This window comes from Mercurialis annua, linkage group LG7 (assembly GCF_937616625.2).
Source record: "Mercurialis annua linkage group LG7, ddMerAnnu1.2, whole genome shotgun sequence".
Taxonomy (NCBI): domain Eukaryota; kingdom Viridiplantae; phylum Streptophyta; class Magnoliopsida; order Malpighiales; family Euphorbiaceae; genus Mercurialis; species Mercurialis annua.
In genome coordinates this window covers 16,431,937-16,441,759 of record NC_065576.1, presented here as the reverse complement: position 1 = coordinate 16,441,759, position 9,823 = coordinate 16,431,937, and positions in this window count along the sequence as shown.

Sequence of the window (9,823 nt, the reverse complement as noted above, 5' to 3'; positions counted from 1 at the left end):
GAAACTAATTCAAACGTTTAAGACGCTACGAAACAAATTCTAACGTTTCACCTTTTTAGCGATTTAAGCCAAATGTTTAAAACGTTACAAAACAAATCCAAATGTTTAAAACGTTAAGAAACAAATCCTAACGTTTCATCTTTTAAGCGATTTAAGCCAAACGTTTACAAACGTTACGAAAAAAATCCAAACGTTTTACTATTTTACAAATTTAAGCTAAACGTTCAATACATTACGAAACTAATCCAAATATTTAAAACGTTACGTAACAAATCCTAACGTTTAACCTTTTTAGTAATTTAAGCCAAATGTTTGAAACGTTACTAAACAAACCCAAACGTTTAAAATGTTACTAAACAAATCCAAACGTAATGGTTCTTGATCTGCCGGTTTGATTTTGATCCATCCTACAAGAGAAAATAAGTTAGAAGGATTCGAGCCGGTGTTGGCTCGAATACCCTCCGATACCTAAGTTAGATAGATTGGAATGGAGTTGAGAGTGAATATGAGTGAAAAATTAGGGTTTACCTGACTTAGGACTGAATATATATATACATGTATTCATTGTGATGCGTTAGGAGTCTTCTCCTTCATTCTGAGCTCATCTTCTTGTTATGATGAGCTATCTTCTGTCATTATCCCTGATCTTCAGGGATGACTAGTTTATCCGCGTGATTTGTTAGTTACTGTTGGGTTCTAGGTCAGGGACCTACGACTGGTCTTATCGTTTGTGACTTGCGTCCTGTTACTATCTTCTGGTACTATTTCGGGTGCGATATCCATCATTAGTCCCTCCCCACAAGATTGTCTCTTTCAAGCATTTATGTTTGTTTTTCTGGGTCATCGTTGGGCCTGTTTCGGGCTGTCCCTCTTTTTATCCGTTGGGATTAATTGCCTCTTCAATTCCGTTTTTCAAAATTCAAACTGCCATCATTTCGTGCTCCTGAATGCATGCCACGTTTCCATCTAGTAACTGTTGTTGCGGTTTTCTAGATTCTTCTTTAAATTTCTTTTCTTTTCTTTCCGTTTTCTTTTATTCTCTTCTTCTCTGATCATTTCAAAAAAATTTCCTTGTTTCCCTTTATCGGCATTGTTCCCTTTCGCCTTTCTTCTTCCTTGTGCTTTCCAGGTAAATTTCCTTTTCTTTCTTGATTTTTCGTATTGAATATGACACGTACTAGGTCTTCTGTGTCTCTCCCTTCTTCTGGTGCTGCTGTAGATTACCGTAATTCTTTAGGTTTGTTCGTTACTAATATTGATATAGAGTCTTTCAGTGAGATTCGTGATGATTATGGGATACCAGTTGCGTATTCCCTTTCTGTCTGCGGCGCTCGTGTGGGTGATGGGAAAGTAGTTGTCTATAGGGAACAATTTCGTTGTGGGTTACATTTTCCTTTGGATCCATTGATTGAGTCTTTTGTTAAGGAGTATGGGATCCCCTTAGGCCAGATTCATCAAAACGCGATCCTAGTCTTCTGTTGCTTCATCGAGTTGATCTGTGACAAAGGTATGGTTCCTACTTTGGATCTTTTGAATGAGCTTTTCTTTATTACTCGTAGAAGTAACAATTTTTATCACCATTCGGCTGCTCATCGGGGTAGGCGTCTGATTGATGCTTTGCCTAATATTACTGAGTCATGATAGTGCCTTTGCTGATTTCCCCTCTGATTGGGTTGATGACTCTGCATCTCTGTCTTTCTCCCCACTTTGTGCTGTTGACTTAGAGGTAATAGATTCTTTAGTAGATGACGCCCAATCCCATCTATTCGATTGTTGTGACTTAGTAGATAGATACCTTTACCGTAAGTTTCCCCATATTGAGTTTCCTCCTCGTACTGTGATTGAGGGGCCTCTTAAGAGTGATGGTACAGTGTCCCAGTCATGCCGTTCTCCTTCACCTCTATCTTTTGTAGATTTGACGTCAGCGTCTCAGGGTATGCTTCTCGTTAGCCTTTTCTTGGCATCTGTCATAATTGAATGTATACTTATCTATATTGCTTTTGTAGGAATGTGGGACGATTTTCTTGATGCTTTGACTCTTACTTTTGACGATGACTTGGCTGTTCTCACTGGGTCTAAGCCTGCATCGCTGTCATTGCCTCCCTTGCCAGTTGTCAAGATTGAGAAGAATTCTGAGTCCGGGTTGCCCTCCTCCTCTAGTAAGAAAGGGCGAGATATCCGCGATCAGACCAGATAGGGGTCTGCAAAACGTCTCAAGAAGAGCTTGGATTCCTCTCCTAATCCTAGGGAATGGTTAGAGAAAAATGTTGAGAGGTTGTCTGTCTCTTCTCCTGAAGTGTCTTCTTGGTTCTCCCAACTTTCACAATTTCCTAAAGACATGGAGGGTTGGGACAGTTGTACTGGATCTGGTGCTTGTGATCGGATTGATTCTGCCTTGTTACATGTAAACTTTTCTTACTGTCTTCTATCTTTTGTGACTGGTTTGTGTGTCTCCGTCTTTAGTGTTCATTCTTTCTTATTTCGTGTTTCTATCTTCAGCTTATTCAGGGAAACGCTTTAATTCGTCGTAAGGTGGAAGAGACTGCGTTGTTGGAACAGAGACATGAGAAAGAGATGACCCAATTACGAGTGTCCATGTCTTCGGAGAGGGTGAAACTGAGCAAGCAGAATCAAACAGCTCTGGACCGGATTAAGATCCTAGAGAAGGAAGTTTCTGATCGCGAAGATACTATGTTGCAACTTCAGGCTTCATGTGAAAGGCTGACTAAAGATCAGCAAAACAACAAACGAGATGCTAATGTTTACATGACTTGATGCCTAACTGACTTTTGTGCCACTGTGATCAAGCTAGTTCGTGAAGATTATCCAGATTATGATATCAACAAATTCCTCTCGATTGATCTCCGGGCTTTGGGTCAGCGTGTTGCGGCTAAAGTTGCTGCTAAAAAAGCTGGATTACCTGTGTCACCAGTGCTTCCTTCCGACGTTATCAGCGAAGGTGTGAAGGATGCCATAGATCTTGGTGAGAAGAAATCAGGTCTTGACTCAGATGTTTGTGGTGATAAGGGACCGCTAGGTCAAACTTCTTTGACTGAGACAGCTCTGGTCCAAGTTAAGGACTCTCATTCTTTTGGTGTTGAAACTTCTAATGCTCAGGATCGTGATCCCTTGGCCTCTGACTCAGTCGAGGAGAATGTTGAGGAGAAAATTTCAGAAGATACGATTGGTACAAAGGAGGGAGCGACCAATCCAGAGGAAGTGTAGTTGGCCATATGTTGGGCCTTAGCTAGCTTTCTATTTTCTGTACTACTTTCATTATAGTACTTCTGTTTACTTATTTTGCTATTTTCTTTTTGCTTGGAGGGTTTCATAGGAAACTCTCCTTTTTCTGGGATTTCTGAATAATTGCGATACATTATGAATGCTATTTATGTTTGCTTTCATTGCGTCTTTTTGTTGAGTCATAATAATGCATGATAATTTAATAGAGATGCTAAAAACTGGAAAGAATATGAGATGCAACTTTATTCATTATTCGTTGTTACATCTTTTACTGGAAATATTTCTTCAAATTCTCGATATTCCAGGTTCTAGGCAATGGTGTGCCTTCTAAATGAGCTATTCTATATGCTCCTTTCCCTACAACTTCAATGACTTGGTACGGCCCATCCCAGTTGGGCTCGAGTTTTCCAACTCCTGCAGCTCCTTTCCCTATTTCAGCTTTTTTAAGGACTAAGTCACCTTCTGAAAAGCTTCGTTCCTTGACTCTAGCATTATGATACTTAGTCATCTGTCTACGATAGGCCTCTGCGCGTACAAATGCTTGGTGCCTTCTCTCTTCTAAAAGGTCTAGGCACAGCTTAATTGCTTCTTCATTGCGCTCTTCGTCTATGACATGTACCCTAAGTGTGGGCATTCCCATTTCTACGGGAAGAACAACTTTTGTTCCGTAAGTGAGTCGGAAGGGTGTTTCTCTTGTGGCTCTTCTAGGAGTTGGTCCGTAAGCCCATATTACGTGGTACAGTTCGTCCACCCATATCCCTTTCAAATCTTCAAGTCTCTTCTTGATTCCAGATAGGATAGTCCGATTGGTGACATCGGTGAGGCCATTGGTCTGTGGATGCGCCACAAAAGTAAATTTCAAGTTGATCCTCAATTCAGCGCAGTATTCCCTGAACTTGACGCAATCGAACTGTTTCCCATTGTTTGTGACTAGGGTATGTGGTGTCCCAAACCTGTTGCGTATTAGTATATTCTTATTTTAAAGGACTTTATTCACATAACTTTGAAATTTTACCTGCTCATAACTTCATTGGTAAGCCAATTGATGATCTTCTGGGACGTTATGGTGCTCATTGGTTGTACTTCTATCCACTTGATGAAATGATCTACTGCGACTACGATGAACTTGACTTGTCCTCGAACTGGGGTGAATGGTGCCAATATGTCTACTCCCTATGTCATGAAAGGCCAAGAACTTCCGATTGCGGACTGATGGGGTGCCGGGGTTCTTATGATTGTGCCAAATCATTGGCATATGTCGCACTTTTTGACCATATCCTCTGCGTCTTTCTTCATAGTCGGCCAGTAATATCCCTGGAGCAGTGCCTTCCTACTCAAAGTGGCTGCTACTTCGTGCGCCCCACATTCTCCCTCGTGGATCTCCTTCAGCACATACGCCCTTCTTCGATCGAGATGCATTTGGACCATGGGTGTGTGACCGAGGTCCGGTACAAGGTTCCTTCTATCATGAAATAGACAGACGATATTCGTACCAGTTTTGCTGCTGCTGCTCTTCCTTCTGGGACTACCCCATCGTTTAGATATGCGACAATGGGTTGCATCCAAGGGTCTAACTTCGTGACTGGTAGAACTTCCCTCTCGTCTACCATGGGACTCATCCTATCCTCTTTCATGTAGAGTGAGAGATATAGGGGATTTTTCATTGCGGCTTCTTTTGTTAGGGCGTCTGCCCTCATGTTTTCTTATTTCTTAGCTTTGGGGACATAGCTAGAAATAGTGTGAGGAGGGGGGAAGAAAATTTTATCTTTCGTTTGGGTTATTTTCGGTGATTTATCTTTATTTTCAGCTTTATTTTTGTTTTTATTAGGGTGTTAAAATAGTTTATTTTCAGTTTTTTCTTTTTATTTTTAGTAGAATGTATTAGGGTATTAATGTAGTTTATTTTTAAAGGCTTGTATGGCTTAAAATCTTTGTCTTTTAATTATGAAAGTGTTAGTAGATTTGGTGTGTATCTTAATTAATTTGTCAATCTTAGATTTCCCCGAATCGATGAATGTATGAACACGACTTCTTAATTCGACAATTGATAAGTGATGCTTGCTTAATGACTTAATAATTCGTAGACATAATCCGATGAAATAAGGGTGAATTAAAAATTTAGACTTGTCCAAATCGTTGAAACATAATTGAATAACTTGATGCGGATTCATGACATGTCGATTGTTTATTTTTATAGTCGTTTCTAAACTTTTGGCATAAGTAGCATAATTTTTGTAGGAATTGATAAATGGCATAACACTACACACTTTTGAGAGTTTTGAGCTTAATCTTCTTGTTGTAAGTGTTGATTTCATGTTTTATTCCTAGAACTTGCTCGGTGTCCGTTTAAAGTTACACGATTGAGTTTTCAACAATTAGATGATTATGGCAATTAGGTATAACCTTTCTTTTAAACCACTTAAATAGACTACCCTTTATCTCCTAGATTACACCAATTTGAGCCTTAAACTTTTTTATTGTTTTTACCATATTTTACCATTTACCGTTCTATGTTTTACCTCTTTTGTTTACCTTATCGACTTGATATATTATTTGTTATGATTACGATGGATATAGGTGATTCGAAACTCAAGATTAGTGAAAAGAGAAAGTGAACTACATTGTGCTTAAAAGATTAAAGTTACGCCATGAAAAAGATTGACAATAAAAAAAAAAGAGATAGAAATTTGCAAGTAATAGCTCAAAAAGAAGAAAAAAATTCTGAGATTGCAAAAAGCAATGAGTAGAGCGTAATTCAAAAAGAAAAGAAAGTGATGGGTTCATATAAACGCAAAAGTAGAGTTAGATCAACCTAGAAGTTAATAGTAGTAATAAATAGTTTATTAAGTTGATATTTAGCCTTTATTTTTGTCCTTTTTACCTACACTTTACCTTAGCCACGTTACAACCCCATTAAAAGACCATATGATTTTTGTTGATTACCGAATCAAGCTTATGGTGAATATTCATGTTTTCAATTGTGAGCTTTTCTTTGTTATATACCCTACTTGTTGAAATATTGATGCCATTAGCTTAGTTTTTACTAAATTATGCTATGATTTGCCTAAGTGAGAAATTGATTATTTTCCATGTCCCGCAAGTGATAGTGAAGCTTGAAGTGTTATTCAATTTGACCTTGTACTAATGAGTTAGTAACCTTTGTTATGTTGAATTATGTCATAACTTATTATTGTTATTTGATTGCATCATTATTTAGTTGTCGGGTTTAGAAGTTTTGATTGTTCATATTATTCATAGGTTGGGGGATTTCTTTGATTAATTTATTGTTAAGTTATATGCTAAGGATTTCTAACATATTTTGTAGAGTAAGATTTATTTCTTGCTTGAGGACAAGCAAAGGTTAAGTGTGAGGAGGTTTGATAGGAGTATTTTACTCCTATAATTAGGGTCGATTTTACTCGGTTTTTATCACGTTTAGTACTAATTTTATACATTATTTAGCATTTTTATGTTTGATAGTGTTTCAGTGGAAATTAGGTGAAAATCGAGTATTTGGAGCTAATTTATGGTGGATTAAGCGTTGGAGTAAAAGCGTAGCTTGCGGATGAAGGATTAACGTTGTAAAGAAAGGATTACAACGTCTCGAACAAAATTTGTGCAGTAAAAGGATGTTCCCGTTCGAAAAACACTATTCTCGAACGGGAACCATGAAGTTTTTGCATAAGTCTCGAACGAGAAAGCCATTCTCGAACGAGACCCGAGTGAAAAGGTGAAGGTACGTTCGAAACCAAGGATGGGCAAACGAGAATTTTCTCTCGATCAAAGCTTTTTCGAACGGGAAAGAGATTCACGAACGAGAACCTTGTGATTTTGGCTTAATTCCCGAACGGGAAAGAGAGGTACGAACGAGAAAGAGGTGAAATTTGCCTAATCAGAATTGGACTTGGACTTAATCTCCTTTTACGACTACAACCGAAACTCCTATTTCAAATTCGATTCGTCAATCGACTTAGAAGATTCCAGAGCTTCCTCCTCTATATAAAGACCTTGTAATAGACTAGTTTTAAGAAGTAGAATACATTAGTTTTATTTTCATTCTCGTAAAATAGCGTTTTAGCTTCTGTTTCTCAGCAGTTTATAAGTAGTTTATTATTAGTTTCTGCAAAGAACGATTGTGAAGATTTCAAGTTTAATCTAGACGATTCTTCCGAAATTGACAACTTCGGTATTTATTGTTCTAATTATGTTTAATTCTTCATCTTCTTCTTTGTTTAATTTAAGCTTAAGCATGCGTAACTAAATCCTTTGTTCGGGGATTGATATGAACACTTAGATTAGTTTTCGAATTGGATTAGGATTTATTAAGTGAGTGAAATTGTGTTTTAATTACTAAGATTAATGCTTGAATTAATTTGATCACTTAGTTCATGATTTTGTGTTTAATTAACTAATTGAGAGATTGTTAATTAAATAGACATAGGTAATTAAAAACTTAGAGGAAAACGCCGTGAGAGCGGGTTGGAATTTAGGTAGTCGTTGAGTTTGCTTCATAATTACAATTTAGTTTTTTTAATTCAGTTTTAATATTGTGAGAGCAAGTTAGTAATTGATTAGTAAATTAGATTGTGATTTTATTCGAATCTTTGAGGCTTGAGAGAGCGGGATTCGGTGCATTAGAATAGCTCGATTCATAATAAAATCACTAGATAAATGTTAATCCATTCTTTTACTAGTTTATTTGGAATTATCAATCCTTGAGCTTTTTATCATTATTGTTTAAACCTGAATTTATTTGTTTAAGTTCAGATTTTTAGTTTAATTACTTGAAGTTGAATTAAGTTGGATTTTATTTAGTTTACATAAATACATTTATTTTTCTACTAGCCAATTAAAGAATATTAGAAATTAGTTGTTTAATTCATTGTTCCTTGTGGGTTCGATACTTGGTCTTCCAAGTTATATTACTTGCGCGATATCGTACACTTGCGATTATTTGCCAACAGTAGCTTTGAACTTTAAGTGTACTGTGTGTTCTATGACAAACTTCTGAGGTCCAGATAAAACTATTCCTGCTCCTGTTCACTAGAGGCTCTGTCTCTAAATAAGTTCCAGGTTATGTCCTCTGTGACTGCGTCAGGTGGTTTTTCTGTCATTTTTACAACGAAGTCCGCCAATGCTTGTGCCTTCAGCATCTTCCGTGACTCATATCTGATATCGTGCTCTCCCAAATGCACTGACCAGCTTACCAACCTTCCCGATGTTTCTGGGTGATGGAGAGCCTTTTGTAGGGGTTGATTTGTTCGGATGATGACTGTGTGTCCTTGAAAATATGGTTTCAGCTTCTTCGTGATTACCACCAGAGCTAATGCCAATTTGTCGATGGTTGGGTAGTTGAGTTCTGCACCTTTGAGCGTTCTGCTGACATAATAGACAGGTTGTTGTTCTTCCCCTTCTTCTCGGACCAGAACAGAGGCGATTGTCTCTTTCCCTACTGAGAGGTAGAGGCATAACGTTTCTCCTGCAATAGGCCTACTCAGTAGCGGTGGCTGAGTCAGGAAAGACTTCAGATTCTCAAAGGCTTTCTAACAATCTTCATCCCAAGTGAATTTTTTCATGTTCCTTAGCAGCTTAAAAAATGGCAAGCATTTTTTAGCCGATGAAGAGATGAAACGTCCCAGTGCTGTGACGCGACCGTTAACTTCTGTACCTCTCGGATATTTTGTGGAGCCTTCATGTCTGCTATGGCTTGGATCTTCTCGGGGGTTAGCCTCTATCCCTCGCTGGCTGATCAGGTATCCTAGGAACTTCCCTGCTTTTACTCAAAAGGCGCATTTGGCTGGGTTAAGCTTCATTCTGAATTTGTTGAAGACTGAGAAAGTTTCTTCTAGGTCTTGGGCGTGCTTCTCCGCAGTGAGACTCTTTACAATTATGTCGTCGACATAGGCTTCGACATTTCTTCCTAATTGATCTTTGAACATGAAATTTACCAATCTCTGGTACGTTACTCCGACATTCTTTAGTCCAAACGGCATGACGTTGTAGCAATACGTCCCTTTGTCTGTCACAAAGGAGGTTTTCTCTTGGTCTTCCTTATCCATGGGTATCTGGTGATACCCTTGTGCAACATCTATGAAACTATACAGAAGGTAGCATGCGGTTGAGTCTACTAACTGGTCTATGCTTGGGAGCGGGTAACTGTCTTTGGGACAAGTCTTGTTTAGGTCGGTGAAATCCACACACATTTGATATTTCCCATTTGACTTCTTGACTAGGACCACGTTGGCCACCCATTCTGGGTAGTATATTTCTCGGATGAAACCAGCTACTTCTACCACGTTAACCTCGTCTGTGATAACCTTCTGCCTCTCCTCTGTGAATCGTCGTTTCTTCTGTACCACGGGTCTGCTCCCTGACTTTATGTTTAGCTTGTGTGAAGCAATTTGCGGATCAACTCCCTTGATCTCTGCTGGTTCTGTAGCGAATGATTCCACGTTGTTCTTTAGGATGGACTTTATCCCCTCTTTCACCTCTTTTGGGATGTCTGTCCCTACTTTTACTACCTTGGTCGTAGTTATTTCGAATTCTTCCATATCTCAGAATGGTTCTGCGCCTCCTACTT